The following is a 22,812-nucleotide window of genomic DNA, read 5'->3' on the forward strand; positions in this document are numbered from 1 at the left end:
AAAACAGACAAGACCCCCAAAAAACAGTCAAAAACATATCTCACTCCCACAACCTGGGGAGGAATAACAAAACTTGTCCATCCAATTGGCCTTCATCCTCGGCCTAACCAAGACAAACCCCCCCATACAGAACACAAACACCCCCATATAAAAAAACAGTTGGCAACACACTCTACTTGGTGTGCCGAGAGGGCGAGTCCTTGTGCAGGCTTCTCCGGCCCCTGCCCGACCTGTTGCTCCACCTCAACCTGGGCCCTGTGGGTGTTGCAAGGCTGGGGGAAGGCTCCTGAGGGGCACAATGCATGACGGCAGATGCCCTTGGGGGTCGGCCTAGATGAGGTCCGGCCCTGGAGGGGCCGGCTGCTGACTGCTGCAGCTGTGGCTGGGCAGCATCAGTCTCACCAGCAGCTCATCGCAGCTTGGCTGGGGGAGTGGCAGTGGCGGCTGCAGCAATGGGGGCAAGCTGGCTGATGCCAGGCGCTCGCTGGTCGCCAGAGACACTGGCACTCGGCCGGGCTGGCACTGCAGCAAGCGCAGCAATCTGGTGAAGGCCAGACCGCTGTGCTGCAGCAGGGCGGCGGGTGCCCTGGTGATGCGTCCGTGACACAGCGAGTGTGGCAGAAGTGAGTGCCCGAACTGCCCTGGTCTGTGCCCGCATCAGACCAGCCAGTGTCTGCACGGCACCACTCAGGAACTCTCGACTCGCGTGCTGTGCTGCCGCGAGTTGGTCGACACCCCTGGCCTGTGAGTCCCCGAAATCGGCCACACTATGAGCCAGGGACTCAATGGCCTGAGGCAACTGTCCCACAACCCCCATGAACTCGGTGTGGCGCCGCTCCGAGTCCGCGGACATTTCATCAAGGAGGCGCACCTCCTGGGCGAGGACCGTCTCCGGACTGGAGGCCGGACTCTCGCTCTGGGGAGAAGGCCGCCGAGCTGCCCGACCCTTCCCGCGTGCCTGGACGCCACTGGGCCCAGCAACTGCCCTCCCCTGCAACACTTCCCCCCTCTGGGGAGAAGGCAGCCGTGCTGCCCGACCCTTCCCGCGTGCCTGGACGCCACTGGGCCCAGGAGCTACACCCCCCTGCAACACTTCCCCCTGGCTCTCCTCCAGGCAAGACGTGTCCCCTCCATTGCCATCCCCTGGCGCGGATGAGGGTTCCTCCGATGTGCCGCCTTCCTCTTGGTCCTCGTCGTCCTCCTCTTCCGAGGGACTGGCACTCTCAGCTTCAGGGACCTCCTCCTCACCAGCTGAAAGCAGGAAGGCACAAGAGTAGTTTTAGAGTGAGGACAGGGCGTCAGCAAGGGAGGCATGAGTGTTGGCATTATGCGCATTGGTGGGACAGTGGCAAAGGATGTAGATCTGAAGCGCAAGGGGAACGAGAGAGGTCCAAACGGTCATGTCCTTACCATTGGGGCCCAGCACAGGGTCGGCATCTCCAATAGCTACGGGGCCAACCACCCGGGCACGCATGAGTCGAGCCACGTGCTCCTCCAGGTCACTGAGCTCCTGGAACTGGACACGGTCTCCCCCGGTGACAGTCCGGCTCTTCAGATTCTGCACCAGCTTGGCCTGCAAGAGAAAGGATGGCCTCTAAGTACAGTGTGGTGCCCTGTTGTTGTGTGCACTGCCTCCCATGGTCGAATAGCTTGGCCAGTGTGTAAAGTGCAGAAAGTGCTATTGATGATCATGCCAGTGCCATAGCTGCGGGAGGAGGGCTGGCCATTAGGCCTTTGAGGTCCCTTTGCCCATAATGTGAGGTGCACATGCAAGGATGAGGAGGACACTGGAAAGGGTACTCACCCTGACCAACCGAGTGAGGTCGTTGTACTTCTTGCGGCATTGGTCACCAGTCCTGGGGACATTGCTGTTGGCTGAGACCCTCTGGGCGATTTCCCTCCAGGCTCTCCTGTACTGCCTCCTGGGAGCCTTCTTGCCACTGTCCGGGCACAAGATCTCTCTTTTCTTTTCCAAACCCCTAAGCAGCACCCTCAAAGCATGCTCTGAGAAGCGCTGCGCTTGTTCACGGGCCTTCTGCATGGCTTCAGGCGCTATTTGGGTCCACCAGCAGTGTTCAGGCCTAGCTGCAGGGCTTCACTATCCAGGGCGTGGCTGCAGACAAAGTCGACCCTTCCCCCTTTAAGAGCTGGCCGGCGTCAGGGTGTCTGCTGTCAATCAAAACATGACCGCACCTGCGCTGCGCCCGGCCTCGGCGTTATCAGTCTGCACTGCCGGCTTAGCGCCTAAAGATAGGAGTGCAACGCCAGTTTCAGCGCTCGCCCAAACTCCTTGGCCAAAGCTACTGAATATCGGCGAAGTGGCCTCCACTTTCCGGCGGGCGCTAACTTTAGCGCCCGCCCGACTTTACCACCCCAAAAGTGGCTACACTGAATTTCTAGGCCTTTGTATTTTGAAACCAGACAGGACTCTGAATTATGTATTAGACCGAATTGGAGACAAATCTAAATTCAGTTCGGCCTATTGTCAAGCAGTTTACATATATAATCGGAAACAGATTAAAAGAGCCATCGAGGCTGGACAGGCCCATCAAGGAACATTCATCACAAAACAAGTCAATTATCGGGCCGGAAGATGCGATTACCGGCTATCTAAAAACAGTTAGTATGGATTGCTACCATTATTTAAAATAGCCCGCCAAGATTAAGACAAAGAACTAACCTGATTTGGCGCGCAGATAAGGGTTTTCAAAAAGAGTATAATTGAAGGCCCCGGGTAGCAATCGCTCTCTTCTCTTCTCTTCTCTTCTCTTCTCCCTCTGCCCGCCCTCGTGGCTGCCGCTCTTTCCCCATCCTGCGCTTACCCCCTGGCCTTTGCCCGTGCCTTTTGCCACTCCATCGCCCCGGCATTGCATCGGGCGGACACGGACAATTCAGGCCAGGCAAGGTGGGACGCGATGAGGGGAGGAGGGAAGACCAACTGAGGAAGACCAACTGAGGAAGACCAACTAAGGAAATGAACTGAGGGTAGGCTTCGAATCATCAGGCCTTCAGCCTCAGCCAACCTGTGACTATCTTCATGCAAACTCAAGCTGTCGGCTGAAGAAGAAGAATCATCCCTGCAAGGTAAAGTACCCAAACAGAGACTTTAACTTTGGGGTACTCGAACCTGAACAACACCCTTGCAGCGCCCGGAGACCACGTGACAACGGCAGGCTCCAGAGAGCACCAAGAGCGAACCCCGAACTCCACCGCTATTTTGAGTCCAACAAACCTTTTTGATTGGTGAGCATAAATTCTGGCCCCTCGTAGCTTAATCTAGTTAGGTATAGTGTGGAGATGCCGGTGTTGGACTGGGGTGGACAAATGTAAGAAGTCACACAACACCAGGTTATAGTCCAACAGTTTTGTAGTGTATGTACCTTTAAGAGCCCCTGTGTACTGTAATACCGGTAGTGACCACTCAGGTATATAAGCCTGTATAGCGTCTTGTATCTTTTAGTTCACCTCCAGACTTTGTTCAGTAAACACCTGTTAAACCAACTCCTGCATTCCGTGTCTCCATTAACACACGGATACAACAGTGGCGACGAATTGGAAACGGACTTACCTGCAATTCGGCAGCACCTCAAGGAGATCGATTCCCCAGACGAAGGTCGAAGAAAAAAAAAAAACTGTGGTTTCACCAGCTAGCTGGGCTGGTGGCAGGTACTGCACTAATCCTTCCTGGGCGGCGGGCTGGGGCTCGATCGGGTGGCTCTGCAGCGGGGCCGAGCAGCGAGTCGGAAGGCGGAGGCAAACAGAGACGGAGGGTGGAGCACTCGGGAGACGGCCGGCGCTGCAAAGCAGGTCGGCATTCGGACCAAGCAGAGGGAGGGAAAAGTCCCAGAGAGTCCGGCGGGAACGAGTCTCCAACTATTAAAAATATCTGTGTAAATAAAAACCGCGGAGAACAGCGTTGTCAGCAGCGGCAGCGGCGGGAAAGCACAGGAGGCGCCATTTTTTCTCGGCAGGGAAGAAAGGAAAGCGCGGGAGGCGCCATTTTAGATTTTCAGGATGCCGAAGGCTGGCAATATTACTGCTTTCGATAGTGATATAGAGGAATGGACCACATATGTGGAAAGAGTGGAGGTATATTGCACAGTGAATGAAGTAGAGGATGATAAAAAGGCATCGGTACTTCTAAATCTGATGGGCGCAAGTATATACGGGCTGTTACGAAACTTAATCACTCCAGCCAAACCGATGGACAAGAATTTTAAGGAGATTGTTGATACCCTACAGGAGCACTTAAAACCAACACCACTGCTGATAGCGGAACGATTCAAATTCTTCAGGAGGAATCAGCACAAGAACGAAAGTAACGCTGATTACCTCACCGAGTTAAGAAAGCTGTCAAAGCACTGCCAATTCAGGGCAGGACTGGCAGATTCTCAATGAGACAAATTCGTCTGCGGTCTCCTAAGTGAAGGAACACAGAAAAGGCTACTTTCTGAGAAAGATTTGACACTGGAGAAGGCTTTCAGTGTGGCTGTATCATACGAAGCAGCAGCAAGAGGAGCTGCAGAGATACAGCAAAAGCCACAGGACTTCGGCACCCATGAAATGACACGGGTTTCGAGAGATGTTATCGCTGCGGCAGATCCACCCATGACCAGAGGGACTGCTGGTTCAAGGACAAAGCATGCAGGCAATGCGGAAAGATGGGACACATTGCACGTGTATGCCGATCTGGAAACAAAAAATCCACTGACAGAAAAAAAATCAATAAGGAAAAGTACAGAAAGGTACAAATGATGACGGACAGTAGCTCCGAAGACCAGAAGAGCGATAGCGACTCCGGAAACAAGAGACTAAGCTGTCTCAAATTACATAATGTAATTGCCAAAGAAGATTACCAGACCATTTGGGTTACCCTCACGATAGCGGGGTCCCCAGTTAAAATGCAGCTAGATACAGGATCAGCTCTGACCGTCATAAGTCGACGGGATTACGAGCGGCTATTTCCGCATATACCTTTGAAAGACACATCCATTATCTTGAAGACATATACGGGGCAGAAAGTATACCCCAGAGGGAAAATAAAGGTGCCTGTTGTATACAACGGCAAGGAAATACAGACGTTGTATTTATACGTTCTGCAAGATGGTGGTCCACCGTTGTTGGGACGTGAATGGATCAGGAAGATACGTTTAGACTGGCACTCCATTCAGGCACTGACGGTGACCAGTAAGAAAAGAAATGATGATGACGTCATACCTGAACGATTAAAAGACATCTTGGCTAACGCCAAAGAAGTGTTTCAACAGGAACTAGGAACCTTGAAAGGCGTCACCGCCTCAATAAAAGTGGAAGATGCGGCAATTCCCAAGTTTTTTAAGGCAAGGCCGGTGCCATACGCAATTCGTCCAGCAGTCGAGGCAGAGCTGGAGAATTTGGAAAAAGCAGGCGTGTTATCCAAGGTAGGTTGGAGCGAGTGGGCAACACCCATCATCCCGGTCATGAAGAAAATGTTGAATAATGATAAGTCTGAAGAACAGAGAAAAATTTGCATCTGTGGGGACTTCAAGGTGACTGTAAACCCGGTCCTTCACACGATACAGTATCCTCTTCCAAGGATAGAAGATATTTTCGCCTCACTATCCGGATGGAAACGTTTCACCAAAATTGACTTGGCACAGGCATATCTACAGATGGAGGTTGAGGAAGCCTCTAAAAAGTATCTCACGATAAACACACACAAAGGCCTGTACCAGTACAATCGACTGGTTTTCGGAGTAGCATCAGCTCCAGCTATCTGGCAAACAGCTATGGAGCAAGTCCTGCAAGGGATTCCGGGGACTCAATGCTACCTAGACGACATCCTTGTAACAGGAGAAAACGACAACGAGCACCTTGCCAATTTGGAGCAGGTGCTCACTAGGCTGAGAGAACGGGGCCTACGAGCAAATCGCCCCAAGTGCGAATTTTTCCAGAAACAAATATCATATTGTGGCCATATAATTAACGAAGAAGGGTTGCATAAGTCACCTGAAAAAATTGAAGCGGTCATAAAAGCCCCAGCACCTGAAAATGTCTCACAATTAAGGTCGTTCCTGGGATTGATAAATTACTATCATAAATTTTTACCGAACTTGTCAACTGTTCTGCACCCTCTTAACGCACTGCTACAAACGGGAGTAATTTGGAAATGGAGCGAAGTCTGTAAACGTGCCTTCCATAAATGCAAAGGCTTGATCACGTCCAAGGAAGTGTTGGCTCATTACAACCCATCACTGCCAATCAGACTGGCGTGCAATGCATCCCCTTACGGCGTAGGAGCGGTATTATCGCATAGATTCCCTGATGGCTCGGAGCGGCCGATAGCTTTTGCGTCACGCTCATTGAACTCAGCTGAGCGTAACTATGCCCAGATCGACAGGGAAGCACTCAGCCTGGTGTGGGGAGTGAAGAAATTCAACCATTACCTACACGGACAAAAATTTACCTTGTTGACTGACCATCAACCCCTCGTCTCCATATTCAACCCTAAAAAGGGCGTTCCCATTATGACAGCGCAAAGGCTACAGAGGTGGTCCCTTTTCCTAGGGGCACACCAATATGACATAGAATACAAAGGATCAAAACAGCATGGGAATGCTGACGGTTTATCGCGCCTACCGTTGCCAATGGTAGAAGAGGCACCTACAGTGGACCCAGTGGAGATGTTCCACTCAACCATAGTAGAATGTCTACCAGTAACAAATTCTACCATTGAAAAGGAAACGAGAAATGACCCGACTCTCTCACGAGTCTACGATTTAACGGTGAAGGGATGGCCAGCACATGGCGAACCCAGCATTCTCGCAAAGAAGAGAACAGCTGTCAGTGTGCCGAGGAACCTTGATGTGTGGATCCAGAGTGGTGATTCCACCCAAACTCCAGGATAAAGTGCTAAAGGAGCTTCACGAGGGGCATCTGGGTGGAGTGAAAATGAAGAATCTAGCCAGAGCGTTTGTGTGGTGGCCAGGTATTGATGGAGACATCGAAGAAATGACCAAGAGCTGTCTAGGATGCCAGAAGGTCCAAAACGCCCCACCACAAGCCCCTCTACATCCATGGGAGTGGCCCTCATCTCCATGGCAAAGGGTACATATCGACTTTGCTGGTCCATTTATGGACTCAATGTTCTTAATCGCGGTTGATGCACACTCCAAGTGGCCGGAGGTAATAAAGATGTCCTCCACCACCACGGAAAAAACCATCATGGTATTAAGGACCATATTTGCCAGGAATGGGCTGCCTGAACAGATCTGTTCTGATAATGGACCACAATTTGTGTCCGAAGAATTCAGGAAGTTCTTAAAAAACAATGGGGTTAAGCACTACACGCCCGCCCCATACCATCCCGCCACCAATGGATTGGCTGAAAGGTTTGTCCAGACCTTCAAGAAGGCCATAAAGGCCATGGGTAATGAAGACATAAATCTACAACATAAGGTAGATAACTTCTTGTTTGCATACAGGAATGCAACACATGTGGTTACAAACCAAACTCCCGCCATGATGTTTTTCAATAGAAGACTAAGATGCTGGCTGGATTTGATCAAGCCAAACATCAGAAGGGACATAGAGAACCGGCAATTTCAAGGCATGAATGAAAGGCCAACTAGAACCTTCCAGATAGGTCAACAAGTTTTGGCCCGGGACTACCGTACCGAGAAATGGCAGCCTGGAACTATTTGCACATGACTAGGACCGCTGATGTATACCGTGGACATTGGTGAAAGCATAATAAGGCGCCACGCTGACCAGATCATAGAGTCATCCGAAAAGGGACAACCTACACCACAACTCTATACGCCTAATGATGAAGCAGAGATACCCATAGTATCTACCTCCGATCCGGTGATACTGGAACCAGATGAACCCGACACTGGCATTCAAGCCGAATCGACCTTGCCAAAAGAACCTACTACACCACTGAAAACTACTACACCACCGAGGCGTTATCCGGACCGAGTCAGGAAGCCTCCAGAGAGACTGACTTATAATTGATTAACTGCAGCAAATGTGTAGATTATTGTTCTTGTAAACATGTTAATTAATGATTACTTAAAATGTTATGTACTAATTATCTAAAAGGGGAGGAATTGTAGTGTATGTACCTTTAAGAGCCCCTGTGTACTGTAATACCGGTATTGACCACTTGGGTATATAAGCCTGTATAGCGTCTTGTGTCTTTTAGTTCACCTCCAGACTTTGTTCAGTAAACACCTGTTAAACCAACTCCTGCATTCCGTGTCTCCATTAACACACGGATACAACAAGTTTTATTTGAAATCACAAGCTTTCGGAGCGCTGCTCCTTCATCAGGTGACTTCACCTGATGAAGGAGCAGCGCTCTGAAAGCTTGTGATTTCAAATAAAACTGTTGGACTATAACCTGGTGTTGTGTGACTTCTTACATTAGTTAGGTATAGGGGGTGGGATAAGGATAAGGGGATTGTTAAGAAAGCTGTTTTCCCTCAATGTGCCGTGTGTTCCCCATTCCCTGTATAAGTATAGTTATTTGTATTTGCCTGTAATTTTATGTACTGGTAACTTCTCTTAAGACTGTATTCATTTTTCCTGTTTAATAAAATCCTGAGTTTTGCTTACATCCAAACCACCTGTCTGCTCGAGTCTTTTCTGTATCGCTACCTGTGCCTATGTCCGGTGTCGAGAATCTCAGGAGCGTGGGAGTGATTCGAACCGCTCACGGGCAGTCAGAGGCATAACTGACTGGGCTCACGTGCCACCCCCTACAGAATTGCGACCGCGGCAGGACACCGGCAACAGGGTTGTGATACAGTAGACAATGGTTCGGATGAGCGAACCCTGATGGAGGAAAGGATTTCTGATTATGTGTTTAGCAAGGTGAATATCACTAAGAAGTGAATCACCACTCTGTTAAAGGCTGGGCGTCCGGTAGATGCAGCAGCTAAGTGGACAGAGGGAAAGGAACACAAGAAGTCCTTAGAGAAGGAAGTTTGGCTGATGTGCTTTAAAAAGCAGGTCCATCTTTTGGACAGGCTCATTGGAGCACAGGCAGTCGAGATAAGGGAGTCAGCCCTGGAGATCCAGGATAAGGCTCTCGCAGGGGAAAGGTTATTAGTAGCTTTGCAGGCTTTGAACCAAGAAAGAGTGCATTTAGTGGGAGAACACAAGGCCCAGTTGGAATACCTACGGTGCCAAGTCACCGAGGCCAAGGGAAATGAGTTAAGGTTGCGGGAGGAAAACGCCCGCTTGGCAAGGCAGGTTAGGGAACAGGAAGAGAGAGTGCAGGAGGTAAAAGCTGCTTACAAGCTAGCAAGTGAACAGGGGTTTGAGGAGGCAGACCACGGCCCCTGTAGAGAAAGGATAGAAAATCTGAGCCGGGCCCTCCGGAAGGCAAAAGGCAAGGTATGCCTCATAAGCCCAAAGGCAGGCCAGGCAGCTTTTATGGGGAATGAGGGGAGGACAGTTCCAACGTCACCGGTAGTGCTTAGGGATGACCCAGTTGAAAGAGAGGAGACCTCATGGCCACCACCCGCAGCGCCAAGTTTCAGTGAGGTTTGGCAGCGAGGGGGGGTGGAACCGGGGGTGGAACCCGAAGTGGAGCCAGAGGTGGAGGCGGAAGTAGAGCAAACCCCGCCCGAAAGGCCAGAGCCGGGACCGATATGCTCAGCGCGGCATCGGAGGTTCGGCCCACCCGCCCACGGCGACATTGAGGGACCCCTCCAAAACCAGTTCGTGTTACCCTTTAACACCCAACAGCTCAGGGTTATGGTCAACCATACCCCGAAGCTTTCCGCAAAGGGAGACCCCTCGATCCACTTCAGGGAAATAGAGCAGACCGCCAGCATCAACGACTGCGATGATGCTGAGAAGGCCAAAATGCTGCTATTCTCCCTGGAGAGTAATCTCCTCCAATCCCCCTCTGACTAGTGTAAAAGGGGACAGAGCGGGTACGAGGAGCTTAGAGATGCGGTTCTAGAGGCCATGGGGATGGATGAGGGAAGTCCCTTCTCCCACGTGGAGAAGACGATCCAGCTTTCTGGGGAAACCCCGCAGGCTTTTGCGGATCGGCTGTGGCCGGTTTACCGGAAGGCTTGCCCGGGGACGCCAGGCCGGGCGTTCCTGAACGGGGATTCCCTGAAGCATTGGATCCGTTGCCTGGTGGCGAACAGCTTGCCACAGGTCCGGGCCACAGCAGAAGCCTGGTTCGACCCCAAAGATCCCCAGACCACGGAACTCACGGTAATTAGGCAGCTAACCCTAGCCTACAAAAATGGCAGGGGAACCGATGCACACCCACCCAAGGGGAAGGTGCATGAGATAAAACCAGGAGTGCAGAGTAGAAAGGAATGGCATCAGGAAGGAAATCACCATGCTAAGACCACTTGTTACGTGTGTGGGAAGGATGGTTACTGGCGGAAGGAGTGCAAAAACCCTTGGAAGGTTAACAAGGGAATGCAGCCCACAGCCCCAGCCCAAAAGGCGGGGGTAGGGACCCCTTCCGCAGAGGTCGAGTCACTTTTGGATGCCATGAGGTCCTTACTGACTGGCCAGGGGAGAGTAGCAGCCGCCACCGGTGCTCTCACCCCGTCAGCCCCATCCAACACACAGCCGTGACTAGAGCCGGCGCAGCCTGTTTATCTGTGTTCGCTCCGATATGATGAGTGGAAAAGACCCCTTTTGGAGATGGAGGTGGAAAAGGTGATGAGGACCTATCTGTTAGACATGGGGGCATCGTGAACTGTGGTCTACTCAGCTAACCCCATCGCCTCACCTCTCTCCAGCGGGGTCCCGTACAGTCTATTGGGGTTCACGGGCAGGGAACAGCCCGGCTCGTTTTCCATCCCGCTCGCCATTCGGATAGGCCCGCTCCGCTCCAAGTGGATGTGTGTCCTGATGAAATGGGAAGTGGAGGGTGGAAGAGGGGTCCTGGGGGCCAACTTTATCATGGGTCACGGGATCCTAGTGGATTTGAGGAATCACTGCCTTTGGGGGGCATGTAAAGTGAAGAACGGCGAGATCGTAGTAATCCCGGGAAAGGAAGGGAAGGGGTCCCTCTGCACCATGAAGCCCAAAGAGGATTATAACCTCGGGCTCATGGTCAGCAACACCCCACCAGAGTTCCAGGCATTTGTGCAGGCCCACCTGGCCACATTTGCCACTCACAATCACGACTGCGGGAGGGTCACAGGGTTTGAGGTCAGCGTAGACGGGGACCCCATGGCCCGACCACAGAAACAGTATAACTTCCCCAGGGAAGCAGAGCCGGACATGGAAGCAGCCATGTCCTCGTTAGTGCAGCAGGGAGTTCTGAGACCGATAGCTACCCACGTGAATTCTCCGTTATGGCCGGTCAGAAAGCCGGACAATTCCTGGAGGGCCACGGTGGACTATCGGGTGCTCAATAGTAACATCCCGGCCTGTGCACCCACAGTAGCAGCAGTTGCCGACATCATCGGGAGTATTCCAGCATCCGCGACCACTTTCACGGTGCTGGATATTTCAAATGGGTTTTGGTCCATTCCTGTAAGGAGGGAGGATCAGTACAAGTTTGCCTTTATGTTTAAAGGGCAACAGTACACGTGGAACTGTTTGCCACAGGGCTTCCACAACAGCCCCAGCATTTTCCATCAGTGCATGGCCGACAGTTTGAAGGATTTTAGCCAGCCCAGACAGCTGGTTCAATATGTGGATGACCTGCTCCTGTTCACTGATTCGAAAGAGGAGCATGGCCCGCTATTGGCCGAACTGCTGGAGCTGCTAGGGCAGAAGGGTTTCAAGGTAAATCCCAAGAAAGCGCAGATCGGCCAGCAGGAGGTGAAATTCCTTGGTCTGACCGTGCGCACTGGAGAAAGGGCCATAGATAAGGCTAGGAGGGAGGTGGTACAAGAACTACCGGTCCCTAACACAGTAATGGGTGTGAGGTCGTTCCTAGGGCTAACCGGGTACTGTAGAGACTTTATTGAGGACTATGCAGCCACCGCAGCCCCTCTGCTCTGACTCCTACACAAGGGAGTGGAGTGGCTTTGGGATGAGGGTTGCCAGGCAGCATTTGTCAGGCTCAAGAAGGAGTGCAGACCACGCCAGCTTTACAGGCCATAGATGGGGGGAAAGAGTTTTTCCTGGAGGTAGCAACCAGCGGGGATAGCCTGAGTGCTGTGCTGCTTCAAGAGCGGCACGGCCGGCTGCGGCCGGTGGTCTACTCCTCCAGGATACTCACTGATGTGGAAAGGAGCTATTCCAATTGTGAGCGGCATCTTTTGGCCACACATTGGGCTGTGAAAAGATCATTGGTCTCCACAGGCACCTCTCCCATCACCCTCCTCACCCATCACACACCCACCCAGATGCTTCTGGGCGGGAGGATCAAGGATGGGACAGTGAGCAGTGCCCGGATTGCCCGCTGGACCTTGCTCCTCTCACAGATGGATCTGAAGGTGAAGGGTCTCTGTGAGCCAAAGCTCGCAGCCAACATGGTGTATCCTGGAACAGCCCATCGGTGTTCCATTGAAGGGGCTTGGGAAGTAAACATAGGTTTACGGGCCGGGATACATCCCACAGGCCGCGAGATCTATGTAGACGGTTCCAGCACGGTATCTGCTGGTGAGCGTCTCACAGGGTGTAGAGTTTACGACCCAGCGGCAAACATTGCCCTGGCGATTAAGCTCCCCAGCACCATGAGCGCCCAGCAGGCTGAACTGTCCGCGGTGGTGTACGTTGTTACACACCCCGAAATCTTCCCCACCTCCTACACTATTTGCTCGGACAGCATGTTCACGTGCAATTCGTGTACGGAGTACCTGGCCATCTGGTCCCGCCGCGGATATACCTCCACTGATGGGAGACCCCTCACAGTAAAGCCCCTGCTGGAAAAGATCCTGGCAGCAGTGGGGGAGGAAGGGGAGGTTTTCATCCACAAGGTGAAGGCCCATTCCTCCACAGAACCCCGCGGCCAAGGCAACCAGCAGGTTGGCTTGCTCGCCAAGGGGGCTGCCCGCACAGGCACTTTCTGGGACCCATTTGGGTCCAGACCCATGGCGGCGGTCAGATGTAGGGACGGGACCCAAGGGAGTGTAGGGATACCGTTAGCCCCGGACCTTAAGACGGTCCAAGCCCAAGACCCTGTCCTCAAAACAGTCCTCAGCACGGTAGCTGAGGGAAAGGGAGTAGAGGCTCCGTACGGCACAGCGACCCTCTCCGTTAAAGAGGGCATGCTGCTCCGGGGGGAACAGTGGGTTGTGCCGCAGCAGCACCGGAGGGAATTCCTTCAACTGGCCCATGAGGGTCCAGGAGCGGGACACCTCGGGCCTACCTGGCAACGGGTGGAACAGGCGGGATGGTGGCCGGGACTCAGGGACGATGTCCGCGAGTTCTGTGCAGGCTGTCTTGTGTGCGCTGCAAACAACCTTGACCCCCACAAAAGGAAGGTCCCTATGGGACACGTCAGGAGGGTAGAGGGACCATGGCAGTCGATACAAGTCGACTACATCGGGCCCCTGTCCACCGCCCAGGGAGGCTATAAGTACTGCCTAGTCCTGGTGGACGTGTTTACCAAATGGGTAGAGGCTTTTCCCTGTAGAACTGCCACAGCTCTGGGTACTGCCAGGATCCTGGTCCAGGAAGTGTTCTCGAGGTGGGGACTACCACAGTATGTGGAGTCCGACCAAGGGAGCCACTTCACCGGACAGGTGATGCAGAACACCCTGATGCTGCTAGGCATCTAAGGGAAATGGCACGTAGCCCACAACCCCCAGTCATCGGGGATTGTAGAACGCATGAATCGGACCCTGAAAGAAAGGTTAAGAAAGGAAACAGCGGACTCGCCCCGTAAATGGGCTGAAGTCCTACCGTTGGCTTTGATGGGGATCCGGGCCAGCCAGTCTAAAAGCACGGGGTATTCCCCGTACGAGCTAATGACTGGCAGGGTTATGCGGACCCCCACCCATGTACTAGCCCCCGTGCTCACGGAGGGTCAGCTCAGAGAGGTAAACCGGGACAGGTTTGCCCGAAACCTTTTTGAGCACCTGAAGCAGGTGCATGAGCAGGCGGCTGGGAACATGGGAAGGCAGCATCGGAGTAACCGATTGCTGCTCGAACCCAGAAAGCACCACGAGTGGGAGGTAGGAGATCGGGTTATGGTCAGAAATTATGCCCGAGTAGGTAGTTTGGAGCCATTGTACATGGGGCCCTACAGTATTGTAGATAAAGCCAGCCCCATGGTATATGCCGTGAAGATGCCCCAGCGTACAAAATGGTCCCATATCAACCAGTGTAAGCTGTTTACACCTGAAAGGGGAAAGCAGCCAGTTGGGGAAAGGTCTAAGGATAAAGATCCTCAGCCTGCAGCAGGAGCGAGTCCACAGACCGCACAGGCAGGAGCTGTGGCTTGCTTGAAGGGAGAGGCCATCCCGCACATCGATTGGGACACTCCCCCACTCCTCTGGGATCCAGACGAGGAGGAGGGACCTGAGGGCGAAAACCCCGCCCCGGACCCAGCCATGGGGTCTGGGGGCGGAGACTCTCAGCTCGCAGCAGCAGGCTGTGAAAAGTTACCTGCCCCCAGCCCAGGTTTGGGGGGGGGGTCAAGCCTTGGGGAGCAGCGGTTCGGGTAAAAGGCCCAGCAGCCAAGAAAGCCCCACCCGTCAAAGCCCCTAGAAGGTCCCCACGGATGCCCCAGTCGAGAAAGCCATGGTCACCCGCCGTCCAGCTACCAAGGGCCGCCCCTCGTTTCAGGGAGAGGTCCAAGTACACAGGTCCTCAGCCAGCAGCCAAGGGCTGCGAGGGACCAACAGGGAAGGACGGTGCGGTCACGCCGGGGGTAGCGGCGAGCCGCAGTCCGACCAGGGATTAGCCTGGCCGCCCGGAGACGGGTGGCGGATGTATATAGTTTTAGGGTAAGTTAAGTTTTAAGTAAAGTGGAATTATTTAGCTTAAGTTTGGGTGTTTATAATTTAAGTTAAATAAGGTGATGGGTAGTTTTGAGTTAAGTAATCTGTTAAGAGAGTATATTTGGGTCGAGGTCACGGGACCCGACCATGCTTCACCAAGCCAGAGAATCTCTTGGGGACCTGGCTGCATGTTTTTGTATCTTTTGCAGAAAGATTTTCGGTATGGAATGGATCGTGATCCTATTCGCCCTGATCGGGATGAGTGTGGAGAGGAGGGGCGACGTCCAAGACTCCCATGTTAGGGAGACAAGGCACCCCTAGCGATCGATGGGAGCGGTGAACGGGATGCGGAGGAGACCGCCGTTTACTTCCATGAGGGAAGGTGGCCAGGATGGCTGGGGTCAAATTCGTCTCAGTACTCCAGCCAAACCGAATTCACGTAGGGGGAAGCCTCCCTCCTGTGCCCCAGGGTGTGAGTCGTTACCACGAGGGTCAGCGTCACCGTTGGAAAGCGAATAAGTTTGACGTGTAAAGGACACATTCCACTGGATAGGTGGTGGTGGCTCAGGAAGTTGAGCAAGGACATGAGGAACCCCGAAGTCGAGTGGGAATGGTTAGGAAACGACACCCATTGGACGATTACCGGGACTCATGGAGGACTAAGCGTGTGTTGGGACAAGTGGTGGGAACCAGATCAAGGGATTTACATCTGTATGTGGGGGTCAGAGAAGGTCTGCCCCGCAGGCATATCCATTATTTTCCACCAGCAGTGGCAAGACGCCGGGGATGGGATGAGGTGGGATGCCAGCCTGAAGGCATGCGCAGTCCCATTCTCCCCGATCCCAGTCAATGCCACCGAGCTGGTAACCCGCCCCCGTAAGCCCCTGCCCACGGCGCAGGCGGCGAGGTTATCCAGGGAAAGTTGCTTCACCGCCACCAAGGGACCAGGGAATGGGTTGGTACTAGTCCCCACTGATCAGATGCTGTACCAGGGGGTACACTACATGGTAGCCTCCGTGATTTTAAATCTCACCGAGGTACATTTACCGGAGTGGTGCCCCAAAGAAACAGAGCAGTTATACTAGGCCCTATTAAAGGACATGTTCAAAAAGTTTTACGAGTTCGATTTTGCCCACGTGGACAACACCGAACTGTACACCACACACTGAGAATTTTTGGGTAATGCAGGGAGGCAAAGAAGGGGAGTATGTGTAATGTATGTACCTTAAAGGGGGAGAACTACTTTTTACAGCTCCTGTATCCTGTAGCACCGGCAGTGACCACACCTGTATATAAACCCTGAGTAGTGATCTGTACAGTCAGTTGCAGTTTGAACCCTCATTCAGTAAACACCTGTTGATCGTTCCCTGCAGTCTTTGTCTGATTATTGAAGGACACAACATTAAGATACACGAATATAACATTGGCGATGACGCAGATTCGAACCTACCTGCAACTCTGCATCACCTCCCAGGGATTCGCTCCTGCAGAACAGTGGAAGGAGGTCGAGTCCAGAAGCACGGGCGTCAACCACGGGCAACCGCCCAGTCATCCAGCGGAGATTTGAGCATCGCAGGGGAGGCTGTCGAGAGCCAGGTTTGGCTTTCCAGTCACGGTGGTCCAGCGAAACGGGCTGGCAACAGGTACGGCGCAGACCCTTCCCGAACAGCGGCGGCTAGAGCCGACCGAGCGGCACAGAAAAAGGCCAAGCAGCATCGACGGGGGAGAGAGAGAGGGCAGAGCGCACAGGGCGCAGCCGGTGTTCAGGACCGAGTGGCGTCAACGGGGAGAGAGATGAGAGAGAGCAGAGCGCAGCCGGTGTTCAAGGGCCGAGCAGCATCAACGTGTGAGAGAGGCGCGCAGGAAAACGCGAGGCGCTGCCATTGCCATGAGGAACGCAGAGAGTGGCATTGGCAGCAGCGCAGGAGCAGCGCATGAAACCCACAGGGCGTCGCCATTTGCCACGAGGACCGCCGAGAGCGGCGTTGGCAGCAGCGCGGGAGACGCCATTTTAAGCAGCAGCGGGGAAGAAAGGAAAGCACAGGAGACGCCATTTTAAGCCGCAGCGGGGAAGAAAGGAAAGCGCGGGAGATGCCATTTTAAGCCAGTCTAACCACACCCAAAAATGCCGAAGAGTGGCAGTATCACAGCGTTCGACAATGAAGTCGATGATTGGACGACATATGTCGAACGCATAGAAGTATACTGCAAGGCGAATGAAGTGCCAGATGACAAGAAAGCACTGGTATTGTTGAATTCAATGGGTGCAAAAACGTATGGCTTACTGCGAAACCTAGTAACCCCAGAGAAGCCAGTAGAAAAGGATTTTGAAAACATAGTGTCAATCCTACAGGACCACTTAAACCCCATACCGCTGCTGATAGCAGAAAGATTTAAGTTTCACAAAAGGAACCAGCATAAAGATGAAAGTAATGCTGAGTATTTAACGGAACTGCGCAAGCTATCAAAACACTGCCAGTTTGGAACGGGACTAGCAGATACTTTAAGGGACAAGTTTGTGTGTGGGCTTCAAAGTGAAGGAACCCAGAAACGGCTTCTATCAGAAAAGGATCTTACGCTGGACAAGGCTTTCAGCATTGCAGTATCACACGAAGCAGCAGCACGGGGCGCTGCAGAGATACAACGGAGACCGCAAGAATATGGCACAAATGAAATGTCATACGGAACAGTGAAGTGCTATCGCTGCGGCAGAACATCACATACCATAATGATTGCTGGTTCAAGGACAAAGTGTGCAGACAGTGTGGAAAAGTAGGATACATAGCAAGAGTCTGCAGGTCAGGAAAGAAAACCAGCAGCAAGAAATCTCCACAGGAGAAGTACAAGAAGGTAGATAAGGTGATGAAGAGTAGTTCAGACGAACAGAAGAGTGATACAGACTCCACAAGCAAGGAGCTGGGTTGTCTGAAACTACATAATGTGATCAAAACGGAGGATCACCAAACTATCTGGGTCACGCTCAAGATAGCAGGAGTCCAAGTGAAAATGGAATTGGACACAGGATCAGCCCTAACAGTCATAAACCGAAGGGACTACAAGCGGCTATTCTCGCATATACCCTTGTGAGATACAAAGATTGTCTTGAAGACATACACGGGGCAAAAAGTCTACCCCAAAGGAAAAATAAGGTTGAACGTTATATATAATGGCAAGGAAACACCAAACTGGACTTATATGTATTGCCAGATGGAAGACCACCACTAATAGGACGTGAATGGATCCGGAAGATACAGCTAGATTGGCATTCCATACAAGCACTGACTGTAGATGCCAAAAAGGATGACGACGTTACACCTGGACGACTGTCAAAAATGCTAACTGACGCACAAGAAGTGTTCTAGCAGCGACTCGGAACACTAAAAGGCATAACAGCGATGATCAAAATAGAGGAAAATGCAAGCCCAAAGTTTTTTAAGGCCAGACCGGTACCTTATGCGATCTGCCCAGCCGTCGAAGCAGAGCTGGAAGGTTTGGAACGTTCAGAAGTACTGTCCAAAGTGGACTGGAGCGAGTGGGCTACATCCATCGTTCCTGTAATGAAGAGGTCATTGAGTAATACGCCTGGGGAACCAAAGAAGGTTCGCATCTGTGGGGACTTTAAGGTGACAGTGAACCCAATCCTTCACACTGTACAATATCCGCTTCCGCGGATTGAAGATATTTTCGCCTTGCTATCTGGAGGGAAACGCTTCACCAAGATTGATCTGGCCAGGCGTACCTGCAAATGGAGGTAGAAGAAGCCTCGAAATAATACCTCACGATCAACGCTCATAAAGGTCTCTACCAATACAACCGGCTGGTGTTCGGGGTAGCATCAGCTCCGGCTATTTGGCAAAGGGCAATGGAACAAGTCCTGCAAGGGATTCCAGAGACCCAGTGTTATTTGGATGACATCCTGGTCACGGGCGAAAATGACAGTGATCACCTCACCAACCTGGAGCAGGTGCTCACTAGATTGAAGGAATATGGGCTCCGAGCTAATCGCCACAAATGCGGGTTTTTCCAGAAGCAGATCTCGTATTGTGGCCATGTTATTGATAAAGAGGGGTTACATAAGTCCCCTGAAAAGATTGAGGCAGCAGTCAAGGCTCCAGCACCGGAAAATGTGTCACAACTGAGGTCGTACCTCGGGCTGGTGAACTACTACCATAAGTTTTTGCTGAATTTGTCTACCATACCACACCCACTGAACACCCTACTGCAAACGGGGGTACCATGGAAGTGGAGTGACGAATGTAAACGAGCTTTCCAGAAGAGCAAAGCATTGATCACATCAAAAGAGGTGTTGGCTCATTTCAACCCAGCACTACCAGTTCGGTTGGCGTGTGATGCATCACCCTATGGTATTGGAGCGGTGCTGTTGCACAAATTCCCGGACGGCTCAGAGAGGCCAGTAGCCTTTGCGTCTCGGTCACTAACCTCAGCCGAGCGTAACTACGCCCAGATTGACAGGGAGGCACTCAGCCTAGTGTGGGGAGTGAAAAGGTTCAATCACTATCTGCACGGGCAGAAGTTCACCTTGCTGACTGACCACCAACCACTTGTCTCCATCTTTAATCCAAAGAAGGGCGTTCCGGTGATGACTGCGCAACGGCTACAAAGATGGTCCCTTTTTCTAGGGGCGCACCAATATGAAATCGAGTATAAGGGCACGAAACAGCATGGAAACGCTGATGGGCTATCACGCCTGCCACTGCCTACTGCGGAGGAAGCACCAGCAGTGGATCCTGTCAAAATATTTCATTCGACTATAATTGAATGCTTGCCAGTAACTAACGCTGGTATAGAGAAGGAGACCCGAAATGACCCGACACTGTCTCGGGTATATGATTTGACGGTGAAGGGATGGCCAGCACATGGCGACTCACTGTTGCCAGCATTCTCATCCAGAAGAGAACAGCTGTCAGTATGCATGGGGACCTTGATGTCTGGATCCCGAGTGGTAATTCCACCCAAGTTAAGGGAGAGAGTGCTCAATGAGCTTCACGAAGGTCATCTGGGAGGGGTGAAAATGAAAAGCCTTGCTAGGGCTTATGTGTGGTGGCCGGGGATCGATCAGCAAATCGAGTACCTGACAAAGAGCTGCTCAGGATGCCAGAAGGTCCAAAATGCACCACCACATGCCCCTCTACACCCATGGGAGTGGCCCTCATCTCCATGGCAAAGGGTGCATATTGATTTTGCTGGTCCATTCATGGACTCAATGTTTTTAATAGCCGTGGATGCGCACTCGAAATGGCCTGAGGTGATCAAAATGTCCTCCACCACCACGGAGAAAACGATTGCAGTCCTACGGACCATTTTTGCCAGGAACGGCTTGCCAGAGCAGATTTGCTCTGATAACGGACCACAGTTTGTGTCCGAAGAGTTTCGAAGATTTATGAAAAGGAATGGGGTAAGGCATTACACATCCGCCCCATATCATCCAGCCACAACTGGATTGGCTGAGAGGTTCGTACAAACCTTTAAAAAAGCAGTAAAGGCCATGTGCGATGACGACATTCCACTGCAGCATAAGGTGGACAATTTCCTGTTAGCCTAAAGAAATGCGACACATGCAGTCACCAACCAGGACCCGGCCATGATGTTCTTTAACCGAAGGTTGAGATCTCGTCTGGATTTGCTCAGACCAAATGTACGAAGAGATGTTGAGAATAAGCAATTCCAGCACATCAATGAGAAGCCAACAAGGAGCTTCAATGTATGGCAACCAGTCTTGGCCTGCGACTACCGAACAGAGAAATGGCAACAAGGAATGATATGCACACGGCAGGGGCCACTAATGTACACAGTGGATGTTGGGGTGAACATTGTGAGATGCCATGTTGACCAGATCCTAGAGTCACAGGAACGAGTCAACCCCATGTCTCGGCCATACGTACCTGGTGAGGAACCCGATGTACAGGTCGCATCTACCTCAGAAACAATAGCATTGGAAGCTGATGAATCAACTGATGACAGGGTGTTAGAATCGCCTCCGCACCAAGAGCGAGACACTCGGGAAAGGCGTTATCCAGAAAGAATCAGGAAGCCTCCCCAAAGAATGAATTTATAAATAGACTATTTCAGTTAATGTTGCATGTTAAAAGTTTTAATTGTAATTAGTTGATATTTAATTGTTAAATGAGTGTTATGGTACAGTTAATCTAAAAGGGGAGGAATTGTAATGTATGTACCTTTAAGGGGGAGAACTACTTTTACAGCTCCTGTATCCTGTAGTACCGGCAGTGACCACACCTGTATATATACCCTGAGTAGTGATCTGTACAGTCAGTTGCAGTTTGAACCCTCATTCAGTAAACACCTGTTGATCGTTCCCTGCAGTCTTTGTCTGATTATTGAAGGACACAACATTAAGATACACGGATATAACAGTATGGAATTGATGTTTTTACTGCATTTAATACTGGGTCCTCTGTCATCAAATGCTTGGGTGACATAGAGCTGCAGACCCAGAAAAACGGTTTAAGAACACAGTTAAAAAGGATATTACTGGATGAGAACAAGGTAGTGGGCTCGGAGTTGCTTGAGGACCAGGCCATGACGGTCCATTTAAAGGAGATCATAGCCGAGTTGGAAAAGCATGCAAAGACGGTAAATGCTCTCATAAGGGAGGACAGAAATGCTTCTGACCAGGCTGCGCAGAATGAGGTGTGCGTGTTATACGGGGCGTGGTTACTGGGCGAGGGCCGCAGTAATCTGGAGGATTCAAAACAGGGTTTGGTCCCCTCCTGGATTAGCAACAAGCACCTCGCAGCCCTCCACCCTTTTGAGAATGCATTGAACCCGTGCCAACTCCAGCTAGCCTCCGAAGCCTATCCAGTCCCCGTGGATTGTGGGCGGTCCAACCACACAATCATGGGAGTAGTAGTTAGGATGCTGGTCATGGGTAGGACAGCCCGACCCGCACCAGTATACAGGGTGGAGAACATTAGAGTCATTCAAGGGGGTGCACACATTCGTTTCACAGTGATCCCGCCTTACGTCATTAAGTGGGAGCATGCTATGGCAGGTACTGACCTCTCAGGGTGCTGGAGCCGGGAAGAGCACATAATCCTGTGTCCCCAGCACTTGAATGCCTATTCAAAACCGCAGTGTGGGTTCAGAGCTGCTGATGCAAAGCCTATAAATTGTACCATGGAGGCAATGGCACAAGGCCATGTTCCCCCGCAGGTAGCATATATAGGAGGTGGGACATATTGTGTCACCACCGGCGCGTCCCACTACCAGCATGGACAGCATAGCTGGTGTCCGGTTAGTGACAGCAGTTTCTGTTTTAAACCCGAGGCAGAAGTTCAAGTGGCCCAGGAGCGAATTGTCCCCATTCCTGAACCCTCCACTGTTCACCTCACTGTGAAGGAGAATTTTACGGATTTGCAGAAGTACGTAGCACACTTTGGCTACGAAATTCCCCCTCTCCCTGAACACCTTACCAAAATACTCAAAGCCGTTATAGTTTTGCAGAAATATTTTTACACTCTCGAACAGAAAACAGTAGAGATAGGGACTAAGATATTGGATATTGCGACTCCACCCTGGTGGAACATTTTCAATAATATAGAGGTCCCTTCGTGGATCAGACTGGCTTCCCACATTCTCGTGGTTTGCCAGTTAGGAATAGTGTTGTATTTAGTTTGTAATCAGTGTAAGGGAAAAGGTCGGTGGTCAGAATTCCAAAACCAGAGGATCTGGAAGGAAAATTATGTAAAGGTGGAGGGAGATACGCCGGTTTAAGTCTTTTCCCCTGTATTTTGATTAAAGATTGTTGTTTCTTTTGTGTTTGTTATTTTTAATAAATGTTTTCTTTTTTTTTACGACGCGGTTTAATAAAGATATGTGTACCAAGTGGTGCAGGGGTGTTGGACCCCTCCATGCTTGGATGTGTGTGTAAAGTCTGTAATTTTACTCTCTGTATGCTGATGTACAC

The sequence above is a fragment of the Somniosus microcephalus genome, chromosome 10 (genome assembly GCF_052327205.1).
Source record: "Somniosus microcephalus isolate GS21.2 chromosome 10, FLI_Smic_1.0, whole genome shotgun sequence".
Taxonomy (NCBI): domain Eukaryota; kingdom Metazoa; phylum Chordata; class Chondrichthyes; order Squaliformes; family Somniosidae; genus Somniosus; species Somniosus microcephalus.